This window comes from Choloepus didactylus, chromosome 7, assembly GCF_015220235.1.
Source record: "Choloepus didactylus isolate mChoDid1 chromosome 7, mChoDid1.pri, whole genome shotgun sequence".
Lineage (NCBI taxonomy): Eukaryota > Metazoa > Chordata > Mammalia > Pilosa > Megalonychidae > Choloepus > Choloepus didactylus.
The window spans coordinates 90,434,985-90,450,301 of record NC_051313.1 but is presented as its reverse complement, the minus strand read 5'-3'; the positions used below and the strand labels follow the sequence as shown (position 1 = coordinate 90,450,301).

General features: G+C 39.3%; 1 protein-coding gene across 1 annotated transcript in view; it reads right to left on the bottom strand.

The window, feature by feature from the left end:
* Window positions 1–15,317, bottom strand: part of EYS (eyes shut homolog) — a 1,792,869-nt gene that overhangs the window by 99,596 nt on the left and 1,677,956 nt on the right.

Below are 15,317 nucleotides of genomic sequence, written 5' to 3'. Positions count from 1 at the left end.
TAAAAATTGTATTTCTTACAGTACTCCAGTAAGAAATTCTTATTCCTACATTACAGATGAAGAAACTGAGGCCCTGAGAGGTTAAATAACTTGCCTAAAATCACAGAGCTAAGAAATGGCAGAGTCAATATTTGAACTCAGGTGCAGTGGGGCTCTTTTCTACATGTTATGCTACCTTCCTGTGATGGCTGGTGTCTTAGTTTACCAGGACTTCTATAAAAAAGTGCCACAGACTGGTTGTTTTAAACAACAGGAATTGATTGGAAATAGTTTTGGAAACTAGCTTTCTCTGAAGTCTGTGGCATGTTGGTGGTGCCTTGCCAGCAATCCATAACTCAGTGTCTATCTCCATCACATGACCACTGTCTTCTGTCTCCTTTCCCTTGTGTCCAAATTTCCTTTGCTGATAAGGACTTAAGTTATATTGGATTAAGGCACACCCTGATTCGGTTTGGCCTCACCTTAACTAATAATATCTTTGAAGATGGTATTTACAAATGGGTTCATAGCCGTGGAACTGGGACTTGAACATGTGTTTGCAGGAGATGTGAATCAATCTACAATGGCTGGAATATTCACAACAATGCTGATTGAAAGGCATTGGTAGGTGTTTTATTTGATTAAAATTTGTACATCTCATAAGGAATTTCTTACAATTTTATTCTATTTTCCCCCAAGTTCTGGGCCATGGACTCATGAAAATTTGCAGGACTCTTATATTCCTTCTTCCATATTTAATAGAAGTGTAAATACACACTAACTGCCTTGCACAGTGCCAGACACTTAAATGGTACTCAGTATATACCAGTGAAATTATCAACAAATAAGTTTTCATAGGAGCTTAATTGTTTTCCAATAAGCTAAGAGTATGAAAGAAAAAATAGTGGTTAAAAAAGATCAGTATGCATTTAAAGGTTTCTAAGTGCTTGAGTTTTTGGAGATACACACAGACATGTATCTATATGAATACACTCATATATATTCTAGACAGTTAACTGTAATTTTAATTTTTGGTTTTGGTATTGTATAGGATAGGTTAGGAGAAGCAAAACTCTAAGAAGGACCCAAATTAATAAGGCTGATTTATTAAAGAGCAACACATGCTTTAATTGAGAGAGGAAAGAAAATAGTCTTTACAGGAGATACTAGAGGGCAAAAATATTTTTAGGATATCTGTGGTTTAGCTGTTGAAGTGATAGAAAAAAGCAGCATACTGTAAAACACTGACTCATTTTCTAGGGATCATAACATGATGTTTTAAAAGCATATACTCAAAGGAAGGTTTTATATTAATAAATATGGCATCAGGGATTATTCTAAATAAATTTACTAAAAAGACAAAGGGAAATAATCAGCCATGATTTTTGAAGTTTAAAATTCATATTAGAGGATTATTTTTTTAACTTCAATTTTATTGAGATATATTCACATACCGTACAATCATCCATGGTGTACAATCATCTGTTCACAGTACCATCATATAGTTGTGCATTCATCACCCCAATCTATTTTTTGAACAATTTCCTTGTACCAAAAAAAGTGAAAATAAGAATAAAAAAATAAAAGTAAAAAAGAACACCCAAATCATCTCTCCTCTCCCACCCTATTTTTCTTTTAGTTTTTTGTCCCCATTTTTCTAATCATCTGTCCATACACTGGATAAAGGGAGCATGATCCACAAGGCTTTCACAATCACACTGTCACTGCTTTGAGCTACATTGCTATACAATCATGTTTACGAGTCCAGCCTACTGGGTTGCAGTTTGAGAGTTTCAGGTATTTCCTGCTAGCTATTCCAAGGGTTATCTATATAGTGTGTAAGAGTGCCCACCCGAGTGACCTCTCTGCTCCATTTGGAATCTCTCAACCAGTGAAGCTTTAGTTCGTTTCATTTCACATTCCTCCTTTGGTCAAGAAGATATTCTCAATCCCATGATGCTGGGTCCAGATTCATCCCTGGGAGTCATATCCTGCATTGCCAGGGAGATTTACACCCCTGGGTGTCAGGTCCCATGTAGAGGGGAGGGCAGCGAGGTTACCCACCAAGTTGGCTTAGCTAGAGAGAGAGGGCCACATCTGAGCAACAAAGAGTTACTCATGGGGAGACTCTTAGGCAAAATTATAAGCAGGTTTAGCTTCTCCTTCGCAGTAACAAGCTTCATAAGGGCAAGTTCCATGATAGAGGGCTCAGCACATCAAACTGCCAGTCCTCAATGTTTGTGAGAACATCAGCAACAATCCAGGTGAGGAAGCCCAACACCTCCGCATTTTTCCCCAGCTCCTCAAGGGGACCCTGCATATGTATTTTTATTCTCTGTCCAAATTACTTTGGGATGTATCTCTAGTTCACACTAACCTTTGCAAACCTACAAGGTCTCACTTCCTATTAAAAGTTCCATGTAATTATGGTATTTGAACAAACTATATGAGTTAAATTGTTTAGGAAATATAGATGTTTCACCAACTAAACATCTCTTCCCTTGGTCTCACGTGGAATTTAAAGTTTTAAAACACAGTCAGTATTGTCCTTTACCCTTTGGCCTGATTTGCCCTAATCCTAACAACAACTGCTTCATTCATATCTCTAGTTGAAGTCTGGACTCTTTTTTCAGCTTTTTTAACAGTTGCCATATGTGCTAATACTGACATTCATATTTACTGAGCTCTAGCTCTGAGTTTCAGGTGTCACATAGATATGCAAAGTTCCAGGGATGAATCAGATTATACACAAAGGGATCAGCATCTTGGAATCTGGAGATAGCATTACAATTCAGGAATAGATATGACTGCTATAAGAGCTTACAATCTAGAGACCATTACAATAAGTGTTTCCCTGATAAGCTGTGCTCTATGGTTCAATTCGGCGTTTACACATTGTAGTTAGTCCATATTGGTGAGGCATTATAGTGTTTGCCTTTGTTTCTGGCGTAGTTCACTCAAAATGCTGTCTATAGGTTCCATTCACCTTGTTGCGGGTCTCACAGCTTCAGTCCTTCTCGCAGTTGCCCAATATGCACACACAACAGTTCACCATTCTTTTCCTCAGTTGATGTACCTTACGCCACTGGAGTATTATTTTTGACTGGAGAAGTTCTTGTATCTAATACCCCCAATACTTCATGTACTAATGGTGGGCAGATGCCTAACTCAAATGATAATTGTTTATAATAAAACTACAAAACTACAAAAAAAAAAAAAAAAAAACTCAAAGAATTAAAGGGTCACAGAATACAAAGAACTATTAATTAGAAAATATAATGAAATGAATTGTTTGCTATAGCATGAAATAGCTGGAATAAAACAGTGTTGCTTAGGTTTCCTGGTTACAGCCATGAAACCAACCCTGGCTATCTTAATAAGGAAAGGAATTTATGGGCAGAAGATAGGCTACCTTGTAGCATCAACGGAAGGCTGGAGAACCCTGTGGAAAAACAGGCAGAAACAAAGGAATCTGGGCAGCTCAAACACAGCTGGCATGTCTAGCCATGTGGCCACCCAAGCTTAGCTACAAATAATTTCTAAATACCACTCTGTATTTGAGTAACTTGCTTAGGGTACAAATCCTAGGGGAGGGCATCTTATTGGCCTATCCTAGGTCATATGTGTGTCCACAAATGAGAAGGAATTTCAGGTGCTTTGTAGCCAAAATGCAAAAACAAAACAAAACAATACCCAATAAATTTTTCCAACAGACTTTTGGTTGCCCAGTGTCAATGTGCATCTTTTTTCTCATACTGGTATTCTCAAATAAAAACTTCCTTGTAATGTAATTTAAAAATCCCACATTTAACCAAACAGTGTCAGACTCTTTTCTCAAATGGAGAGCATCCTTGAAGTCTTTTTTATTGCATCTGGTTCCAAGTCCAGGATGCCAGCATAATGTCCATTCCTTCTCTTACTTATACTGTGAACTTGTTCTGATACGGACTAATTTTTTTTTTTTTTAAGAGATTTTTTTTTTTAATCTTCATTTTATTGAGATATATTCACATACCACACAGTCATACAAAACAAATCGTACTTTCGATTGTTTACAGTTCCATTACATAGTGGTACATTCATCACCCAAATCAATCCCTGACACCTTCATTAGCACACACACAAAAATAACAAGAATAATAATTAGAGTGAAAAAGAGCAATTGAAGTAAAAAAGAACACTGGGTACCTTTGTCTGTTTGTTTCCTTCCCCTATTTTTCTACTCATCCATCCATAAACTAGACAAAGTGGAGTGTGGTCCTTATGGCTTTCCCAATCCCATTGTCACCCCTCATAAGCTACATTTTTATACAACTGTCTTCGAGATTCATGGGTTCTGGGTTGTAGTTTGATAGTTTCAGGTATCCACCACCAGCTACTCCAATTCTTTAGAACCTAAAAAGGGTTGTCTAAAGTGTGCATAAGAGTGCCCACCAGAGTGACCTCTCGGCTCCTTTTGGATTCTCTCTGCCACTGAAGCTTATTTCATTTCCTTTCACATCCCCCTTTTGGTCAAGAAGATGTTCTCCGTCCCACGATGCCAGGTCTACATTCCTCCCCGGGAGTCATATTCCACGTTGCCCGGGAGATTCACTCCCCTGGGTGTCTGATCCCACGTAGGGGGGAGGGCAGTGATTTCACCTTTCAAGTTGGCTTAGCTAGAGAGACAGGGCCACATCTGAGCAACAAAGAGGCATTCGGGAGGAGGCTCTTAGGCACAACCATAGGGAGGCCTAGACTCTCCTTTGCAGTAACCGTCTTCCCAAGGGTAAAACCTGTGGTGGAGGGCTCAACCCATCAAATCACCAGTCCCCTATGTCTGTGGTCATGTTAGCAACCATGGAGGTGGGGTAGGCGAATACCCCTGCATTCTCCACAGGCTCCTCAAGGGGGCACTACATCTTTTTTTTTTCCTTGATTTTTTTTTTTTTTAACTTTCCCTTCTTTTTAAAATCAACTGTATGAAAAAAAAGTTAAAAAGAAAACAAACATACAATAAAAGAACATTTCAAAGAGACCATAACAAGGGAGTAAGAAAAAGACAACTAACCTAAGATAACTGCTTAACTTCCAACATGTTCCTACTTTACCCCAAGAAAGTTACCTAATATAGCAACATTTCTGTGAACTTGCTCCTACTATATCCATCAGAAATTAACAGACCATAGTCATTCCTGGGCATCCCCAGAACGTTAAATAGCTTATCTGTTCTTCTTGGGTTATTGTTCCCCCTTCCTTAATTGCTCTCTATTGCTAGTTCCCCTACATTCTACATTATAAGCCATTTGTTTTACATTTTTCAAAGTTCACATTAGTGGTAGCATATAATATTTCTCTTTTTGTGCCTGGCTTATTTCACTCAGCATTATGTCTTCAAGGTTCATCCATGTTGTCATATGTTTCACGAGATCGTTCCTTCTTACTGCCGCGTAGTATTCCATCGTGTGTATATACCACATTTTATTTATCCACTCATCTGTTGAAGGACATTTGGGTTGTTTCCATCTCTTGGCAATTGTGAATAATGCTGCTATGAACATTGGCGTGCAGATATCTGTTCGTGTCACTGCTTTCCGATCTTCCGGGTATATACCGAGAAGTGCAATCGCTGGATCGAATGGTAACTCTATATCTAGTTTTCTAAGGAACTGCCAGACTGACTTCCAGAGTGGCTGAACCATTATACAGTCCCACCAACAGTGAATAAGAGTTCCAATTTCTCCACATCCCCTCCAGCATTTGTAGTTTCGTTTGTTTAATGGCAGCCATTCTAATCGGTGTGAGATGGTATCTCATTGTGGTCTTAATTTGCATCTCTCTAATAGCTAGTGAAGCTGAACATTTTTTCATGTGTTTCTTGGCCATTTGTATTTCCTCTTCAGAGAACTGTCTTTTCATATCTTTTGCCCATTTTATAATTGGGCTGTCTGTAGTATTCTCATTGAGTTGTAGGATTTCTTTATATATGCAAGATATCAGTCTTTTGTCAGATACATGGTTTCCAAAAATTTTTTCCCATTGAGTTGGCTGCCTCTTTACCTTTTTGAGAAATTCCTTTGAGGTGCAGAAACTTCTAAGCTTGAGGAGTTCCCATTTATCTATTTTCTCTTTGTTGCTTGTGCTTTGGGTGTAAAGTCTAGGAAGTGGCCGCCTAATACAAGGTCTTGAAGATGTTTTCCTACATTATCTTCTAGGAGTTTTATGGTACTTTCTTTTATATTGAGATCTTTGGTCCATTTTGAGTTAATTTTTGTGTAGGGGGTGAGGTAGGGGTCCTCTTTCATTCTCTTGGATATGGATATCCAACTCTCCCAGCCCCATTTGTTGAAAAGACCATTATGACTCAGTTCAGTGACTTTGGGGGCCTTATCAAAGATCAGTCGGCCATAGATCTGAGGGTCTATCTCTGAATTCTCAATTCGATTCCATTGATCTATATGTCTATCTTTGTGCCAGTACCATGCTGTTTTGGCAACTGTGGCTTTATAATAAGCTTCAAAGTCAGGGAGTGTAAGTCCTCCCACTTTGTTTTTCTTTTTTAGAGTGTCTTTAGCAATTCGAGGCATCTTCCCTTTCCAAATAAATTTGATAACTAGCTTTTCCAAGTCTGCAAAGTAGGTTGTTGGAATTTTGATTGGGATTGCATTGAATCTGTAGATGAGTTTGGGTAGAATTGACATCTTAATGACATTTAGTCTTCCTATCCATGAACATGGAATATTTTTCCATCTTTTAAGGTCCCCTTCTATTTCTTTTAGTAGAGTTATGTAGTTTTCTTTGTATAGGTCTTTTACATCTTTGGTTAAGTTTATTCCTAGGTACTTGATTTTTTTAGTTGCTATTGAAAATGGTATCTTTTTCTTGAGTGTCTCTTCAGTTTGTTCATTTCTAGCATATAGAAACATTACTGACTTATGTGCATTAATCTTGTATCCCGCTACTTTGCTAAATTTGTTTATTAGCTCTAGTAGCTGTATCGTCGATTTCTCAAGGTTTTCTAGATATAAGATCATATCATCGGCAAACAATGAGAGTTTTACTTCTTCTTTTCCAATTTGGATGCCTTTTATTTCTTTGTCTTGCTGGATTGCCCTGGCTAGCACTTCCAGCACAATGTTGAATAACAGTGGTGACAGCGGGCATCCTTGTCTTGTTCCTGATCTTAGAGGGAAGGCTTTCAGTCTCTCACCATTGAGTACTATGCTGGCTGTGGGTTTTTCGTATATGCTCTTTATCATGTTGAGGAAGTTTCCTTCAATTCCTACCTTTTGAAGTGTTTTTATCAAAAAGGGATGTTGGATTTTGTCAAATGCTTTTTCAGCATCTATTGAGATGATCAATTGATTTTTCCCTTTTGACTTGTTAATGTGTTGTAATACATTGATTGATTTTCTTATGTTGAACCATCCTTGCATGCCTGGAATAAACCCCACTTGGTCATGGTGTATGATTTTTTTAATGTGTCTTTGGATTCGATTTGCAAGTATTTTGTTGAGGATTTTTGCATCTATATTCATTAGGGAGATTGGCCGGTAGTTTTCCTTTTTTGTAACATCTTTGCCTGGTTTTGGTATTAGATTGATGTTAGCTTCATAAAATGAGTTAGGTAGTGTTCCATTTTCTTCAATGTTTTGAAAGAGTTTGAGTAAGATTGGTGTCAGTTCTTTCTGGAAAGTTTGGTAGAATTCCCCTGTGAAGCCATCTGGCCCTGGGCATTTATTTGTGGGAAGATTTTTGATGACTGATTGGATCTCTTTGCTTGTGATGGGTTGGTTGAGGTCTTCTATTTCTTCTCTGGTCAGTCTAGGTTGTTCATATGTTTCCAGGAAATTGTCCATTTCCTCTACATTATCCAGTTTGTTGGCATACAGTTGTTCATAGTATCCTCTTATAATTTTTTTAATTTCTTCAGGATCTGCAGTTATGTCACCTTTTTCATTCATTATTTTGTTTATATGGGTCTTCTCTCTTTTTGATTTTGTCAGTCTAGCTAGGGGCTTGTCAATCTTGTTGATCTTCTCAAGGAACCAACTTTTGGTGATATTTATCCTCTCTATTGTTTTTTTGTTCTCTATGTCATTTATTTCTGCTTTAATCCTTGTTATTTCTTTTCTTCTACTTGGTTTAGGATTGGTTTGCTGTTCATTTTCTAGCTTCTTCAGTTGATCCATTAGTTCTTTGATTTTGGCTCTTTCTTCCTTTTTAATATATGTGTTTAGTGCTATAAATTTCCCCCTTAGCACTGCTTTTGCTGCATCCCATAGGTTTTGGTATGTTGTGTTCTCATTTTCATTCGTCTCTATATATTTAGCAATTTCTCTTGCTATTTCTTCTTTAACCCACTGATTGTTTAGGAGTGTGTTGTTTAACCTCCAGGTATTTGTGAATTTTCTAAGTCTCTGATGGTTATTGACTTCTAATTGTATTCCATTGTGGTCAGAGAATGTACTTTGAATAATTTCAATCTTTTTAAATTTATTGAGGCTTGTTTTATGTCCCAGCATATGATCTATTCTGGAGAAAGTTCCATGAGCACTAGAAAAGTATGTGTATCCTGGCGATTTGGGATGTAATGTCCTGTATATGTCTGTTAAATCTAATTCATTTATCAGATTGTTTAGGTTTTCAATTTCCTTATTGGTCTTCTGTCTGGTTGATCTATCTATAGGAGAGAGTGATGTGTTGAAGTCTCCCACAATTATTGTGGAAACATCAATTGCTTCCTTTAGTTTTGCCAGTGTTTCTCTGATGTATTTTGTGGCACCTTGATTGGGTGCATAGACATTTACGATTGTTATTTCTTTTTGCTGAATTGCCCCTTTTATTAGTATGTAGTGGCCTTCTTTGTCTCTCAAAACATCCCTGCATTTGAAGTCTATTTTATCTGAGATTAATATTGCTACACCTGCTTTCTTTTGGCTGTGGCTTGCATGAAATATTTTTTTCCATCCTTTCACTTTCAGTTTCTTTGTGTCCCTGTGTCTAAGATGAGTCTCTTGTATGCAACATATTGATGGTTCATTTTTTTTGATCCATTCTGCGAATCTATATCTTTTAATTGGGGAGTTTAATCCATTTACATTCAACGTTATAACCGTGAAGGCATTTCTTGAATCAGCCATCTTATCCTTTGGTTTATGTTTGTCATATTTTTCCCCTCTGTCTATTAATATCCTTTATCGTACCCATACCGAATCTCTTTAGTACTGAACCTTTCTCCAAGTCTCTCTGTCCTTTCTTTGTTTCTCTGTCTGTAGGGCTCCCTTTAGTATCTCCAGTAGGGCAGGTCTCTTTTTAGCAAATTCTCTCAGCATTTGTTTGTCTGTGAAAAATTTAAGCTCTCCCTCAAATTTGAAGGAGAGCTTTGCTGGATAAAGTATTCTTGGCTAGAAATTTTTCTCACTCAGAATTTTAAATCTATCATGCCACTGCCTTCTCGCCTCCATGGTGGCTGCTGAGTAGTCACTACTTAGTCTTATGCTGTTTCCTTTGTATGTGGTGAATTGCTTTTCTCTTGCTGCTTTCAGAAATTGCTCCTTCTCTTCTGTGTTTGACAGTGTGATCAGTATATGTCTCGGAGTGGGTTTATTTGGATTTATTCTATTTGGGGTTCGCTGAGCATTTATGATTTGTGTATTTATGTTGTTTAGAAGATTTGGGAAGTTTTCCCCAACAATTTCTTTGAATACTCTTCCTAGACCTTTACCCTTTTCTTCCCCTTCTGGGACACCAATGAGTCTTATATTTGGACGTTTCATATTATCTATCATATCCCTGAGGTCCATTTCAATTTTTTCAATTTTTTTTCCCCATTCTTTCTTTTATGCTTTCATTTTCCATTCTGTAATCTTCCAGGTCACTGATTCGTTGTTCAACTTCTTCTAGTCTTGTACTATGAGTGTCCAGAATCTTTTTAATTTGGTCAACAGTTTCTTTAATTTCCATAAGATCATCCATTTTTTTATTTAGTCTTGCAATGTCTTCTTTATGCTCTTCTAGGGTCTTCTTGATTTCCTTTGTCTCCCGTACTATGGTCTCATTGTTCATCTTTAGTTCTTTGAGTAGCTGCTCTAGGTGCTGTGTCTCTTCTGGTCTTTTGATTTGGGTGCTTGGGCTTGGGTTATCCATATCGTCTGGTTTTTTCATATGCTTTATAATTTTCTGTTGTTTTTGGCCTCGTGGCATTTGCTGAACTTGATAGGGTTCTTTTAGGATTTGTAGACCAATTGAAGTCCTTATCTCTAATTTATCAGATCTACAGCTTCGTGGGGTACACTTTCTCTAACTAACCAGCAGGTGGCGTCCACGAGCCACCTGTTCTCCACAAGCCAGTTCTCCCCTGCTTAGCCTTTTTGGTGAGTTGGGGAGTGAGTCTTGTGGGGTCCAATTGGTGTACCAAGCTTGCGTGTGTAGTTGGTGTTGCCTGCCCTGTATATGGGGCGTGTTTCTGGGCAGTCAGGGAGGGGGGGTGGCTCTAACAATCAAATCTCCCTGGTGATCCTAGAGTTTTAAAGCTGCTGCAATAGTCTAATCCTTCAGTTCAGTCCTGCCACAGTTTGTCTCTGCCACTGACCCACAAGTCCTTGGTATTGGCGTATGGCTCCTGAGACTTGCAAGTGGGCCCCTCTTCAAGGCTGTGCACCCCGGGTCCTCTGTTGAGGGATGACTGTGCTATGTCACAGGTGAGTGCCGTCCCCCCAGGGCAGTTCTGGGCTGCTGGGCTGTGTAGGGAGGCTCCCAGTCTGCTGAAATGATGGCTGAATGGGGCTTTGTTAATTCACACTGCTCTACCTTCCCAGCTCTAGGACAATCAGCTGAGGTTGCAGGGAAGGCTAATGTCCACGCCCAGTTTTGTGGTGTGTGCCTGTTATTTGAAGCACTTCCGTCACACTGGGTTGTCTGGGGCCGTTCTGGGCTATGGGGCTGGCGATGGGCAGGAGTGTTTCCTGTCCACCAGGATGATGGCTGTGAGCGGACACCCCCCTTTTCTTGGGAAGTTGTGGTGTTTAGTGAATTTTCTCAACCACTGGATTATTGCGTTTTGTCTCAGAGCTCTCCTAGTTCTGCTCTTGTCTTGACCTGCCCAAATTGCAAGTCTTTGAAGCTTTCTGTATTGGGCTTCTTTGAGTAATTGTTTTAGAAAAAGAAAAAAGGATTAAAAAAAAGAGCCCTCCTCAGAGATCTAATGGGTTATTGAAATGCTAAGAGACAAAGCAACCAGGGCCATTAAGGAAAGGTCCACAGGGCAGAGAGATCAGCTTTTCTTCCGTATTTGCATATGCGCCTCAGGGCCCTTCCCCTTTGTGTGTTCACCAGAACTCCAAAAATCCTCCGCTTTTATTTTGGAGTTTTTCGTGTTGTTTTTTTTCTATGCCTGTCTCCTCTCTGCTGGGCTGGCTGCTCTCAGATTCTCTGGTGTCTGGTCTCCGTCTATCTATGGTTGGAGTTTGGATCAGCAGAATGAGTTTCCGATAAGGGCTGCCACTGCAGTTCTCCCTTCTCCTTCCCGGAGCTGACAGCCCCTCCTCCCACGGGACTGAGCCTGGCAGGGAGGGGCGCGGGTCCCCTGGCCGCAAAAACTTACAGATTTCGCTGATCTCAGCAGTTCCACGTTTTCATGAGTGTTGTATGAAGTATGCCCAAAGTCAGATTGCTCTGTGGTGTCTAGTCCACGCAGTTCCTGGCTTTCTACCTACTTTCCTGGAGGAGTAACTAAAACATACAGCTCACCAGTCTGCCGTCTTGCCCCGCCTCCCCGGACTAAATTTTATAGTCACTAAACCCAAATACCTTATACAGAGACCAGGGAGCTTATGATACATGCAATATAATTTGGAGGTATCTGTGATTTTTCTTGGTGGCAACATCAAAGATATTGCTAATTCTGTTGTGGTTTGTTGCTCATCGGAGCCCATATGAGGTAGCCCAAAGGAAGGAACTAAATATAAGGTGCTAATTAGAAAGTGAGAACAGGAAAGGGCACCAGGAGACCAGCAACAGTGGAAAATAGCTATCACCCTGATGGCTGAAAGGACAAAGGGAAGACACAATGTTACAGCAGCCCAAGAGCTGGGACCACCTGGCAGGAGCTGGATCCATGACTAGGCTGCTCACTCAGGCCGTTGACCCTGGATGGGGAGGCCTGTCAGGGGAGCTGGAACCAATTGTACATTGAGCTACTGTTGGAGAGGCCACCAGCAGCCAAGGGTCCGGGCGGAGTACCCTGGCTCCTCTCTTCTTCTCACCTCCAGTCTTTTGTCGGGCCTTCCCTTGGCCATGGAAAATGGAGTTTGCACAAGGATGAGAAATGGATTGAGAGCAAATGGGCAAATGACTGGCACACACAACAATGAAACAAAATCTGAAGCTACATTCCTTATGTTCAGAACTGGTCAGGACCACCTCTGGCATTTATGATTTTCTTCCTTGAATGTTGTCTCCTTCCATGTAGAGAAAATAAGCCTAATTCCCTCCTTCCATGTTCTCCTTGCTTTCAGCTAACTCTGAGGACAGTCATGTTCTCTACCTGATTTGGTGACACAAGCTTTCATTCCTGAGAGATCTGGGTATGGTAGGCCTGCTCTCTGGGGCTTCATGAGTCCACCATTAATTTTTACCACTAGGTGAATGAGACAGTACACTGGAGCAGGTTTCTCTACTTGTGTGTGTATGTGTGTGTACATGTGTGTGTGTGTGTGTGTGTACACACATCACAGGCCCCTTTAGCAGTGTAGTAGAGCCAATGGGAACCCAACTCAGAATAATGTTTCTAAATTAATGAAGTAAAATACTTAAAGCAAACCAACTTCACTGAAATACAGTTATCAAAATAGTAGAAAATTTTGTCATAAAGTAAAATGTATGCTTCTATCATGTGTTTAAATAACTATAGCAAGTTCAAATTGTGAGTACAAAAATATTTTAATATAGTATATAATAATTGTAATATGATATAAGGGGATCTGCTTTCTCTTACTTACAAAGTCACAGGTACTGATAATACTACTATGCTAGTTTGAATATGTTGTGTACCCCATAAAAAACCATGTTCTTTAATTCAATCTTGTGGGGGAAGACCCAGTGTGATGGGAACTTTTGATTAGATTGTTTCCATGGAGATGTGACCCCACCCATGCAAGGTGGGTCTTAATTAGTTTACTGGAGTCCTTAAGAGAACTCAGGAAGAGAGAGAGAGCTCGGAGAAGCTGAGAGAGATGCTTAAAGAGAAAATGCCCAGAGACATTTTGGAGACAGCTGTTGAAACCACACGTTTGGAGATGCTAGGCTAAGAGATGAGAGCCCAGAGTTTGCCCCGGAGAAGCTGAGTGAGAACCCACAGATGCTTAACGAGAAGGCCACTGGAATCAGAAGCTGAAAGCAATGCAACCCGGGAGCAAAGGACCAGGAGATGCCAGCCATGTGCCTTCCCCGCTGACAGAGGTGTTCCAGACGCCATCGGCCTTTTCTTCAAAGAAGATATCTACCTCTTGATGCTTTAATTTGGACATTTTCATGGCCTAAGAACTGTAAATTTATGAACTAATAAACCCCATTGTAAAAGCCAATTGATTTCTGGTATATGGCATTTCTGGCAGCTTTAGCAAACCGGAACAACTACTGTGGCTTGTTGCCTACATTCCGTTGGAGATCATAAAAAGATGTAATGATTTTCTTCATTCACATTTATAGCTTCTTTGCCTTAGAGGAAAGAACACTCTTCCTTCAGATAGTTGCCTGGTTAATTCTCCCACCTTCAGTTTGCTTAATCCTCCCCTTCTCTTTGAGACCTCTACAGTCCACCCTAATTGACTGCATCCTTCCCCTGCTTCCCTCCCTGGCATTTTCTCTCTCCCTTTTTCTCCTCCACTTTTTTTGTTTTCTCTTAGCATTTGTTATCTTCTAACACACTATATAATTCACTAGAATGTTTCTCCTCCACACCAGAATGTAAGTTCCACAAGGCAAAATTTTGTCTTTTTTGTTCTCTGCTGTGCCCCAACTGCCTGGAACAGTGCCAGGCACATAGAGGCACCCATGCATGTTACTGATACTTGAAGTTATTGCAGAGGTCCCCAGATGGCCAGAGGCTGAGGCAGGAGAAAGCAGCCAGCTGGAATACAGATGCCTATTCCTAGAGCAAAGACAACTGCAGCTGGGACACGGCCAGCAAAGAGGTCTCCAAAGAAACCATGAAAGTGCCTCACAGACTAGGGTGACCTTAAACATCTGTCAAATCCAGAGAGAGGTGATGCTAGGTCAACTTGGCTGTATCGTCAAGAAAGCAGTTTTTTTATCCTTTCTTCTTCTCCCTGAGTATCAGCTAAAGGGTCAGAAACTGTAGATTATAAAACAGGAGAGGAAGAATTTGAGTTTCCTCCTTCCCTGACTTTAGACTTTCTCTCTGTCTAGTCTCCAGTTGGGGAAGGAAAAAGCATGAAGTTTGAAGCAGGTAGAAGATTTGCCAATTACATAAAAATGGACATCCTGATTACTAAAGGGAACCAATGTTTTGTGATTTTATGACACAGGAATGACTATGTCTGAATTTTCCTTTGAGGATAAAAGGAAAAATTAGCATCACTGAGCAAATTTAAAGGGGGAACAGAAGACAAAAATATGTTTACATACAATTTTGCTATTATGAAAGAAAGTGATTGATTTTTATTTTTTGTCTTGGAAATAGATACAGCACCACATTTTCTCATTAAATTTATATCATTACAAGAGATAGACTTGTATCTTCTTTTCTAGAGTTAGTATTACTTAATTTCTTTTTTTTTCCTCACTGCATTTTCTTGGATCTCCCCAAGACAATGGTGAACAATAATAGTAATAGCAGGCATTCTTGTCAAGTTATTAATTTTAATTGAAGAGATTTTAGTGTTTCACCATTAAAAATAACATATTCTTTTGGTTTGAAGCTAGGCTTCATTAAATAGTTATTATTAAATTTTAGGATATTCATTCTGTTTTTAGTTTCTATTTCTACTTTTTATTTCCTTATAAACAATAAAGCAATAAAACACACCTGATGAATTTGGTTGAATACCTTATCAGTATCTATCAAATGACACTTTGGTATCTATTAATATAATAATAAAATATTTTCCCTTAATTTGTTTCTTTGATTTTGGATTATGTTGATAAATTTCCTGTTATTGAATCACCCTTGTATTTCTAGAACATTTGCAATATGGTCATAATATATAATATATTGAAACAGTGCTGGATTGTGTTTGCTAAGATGTAATTTCTTTTCCATCTGTAGTCATTTAGTGAAATTGGCATATGGTTTTCTTTTCCTGTATTAACATGCTGGTTTAATAAAATGAATTGGG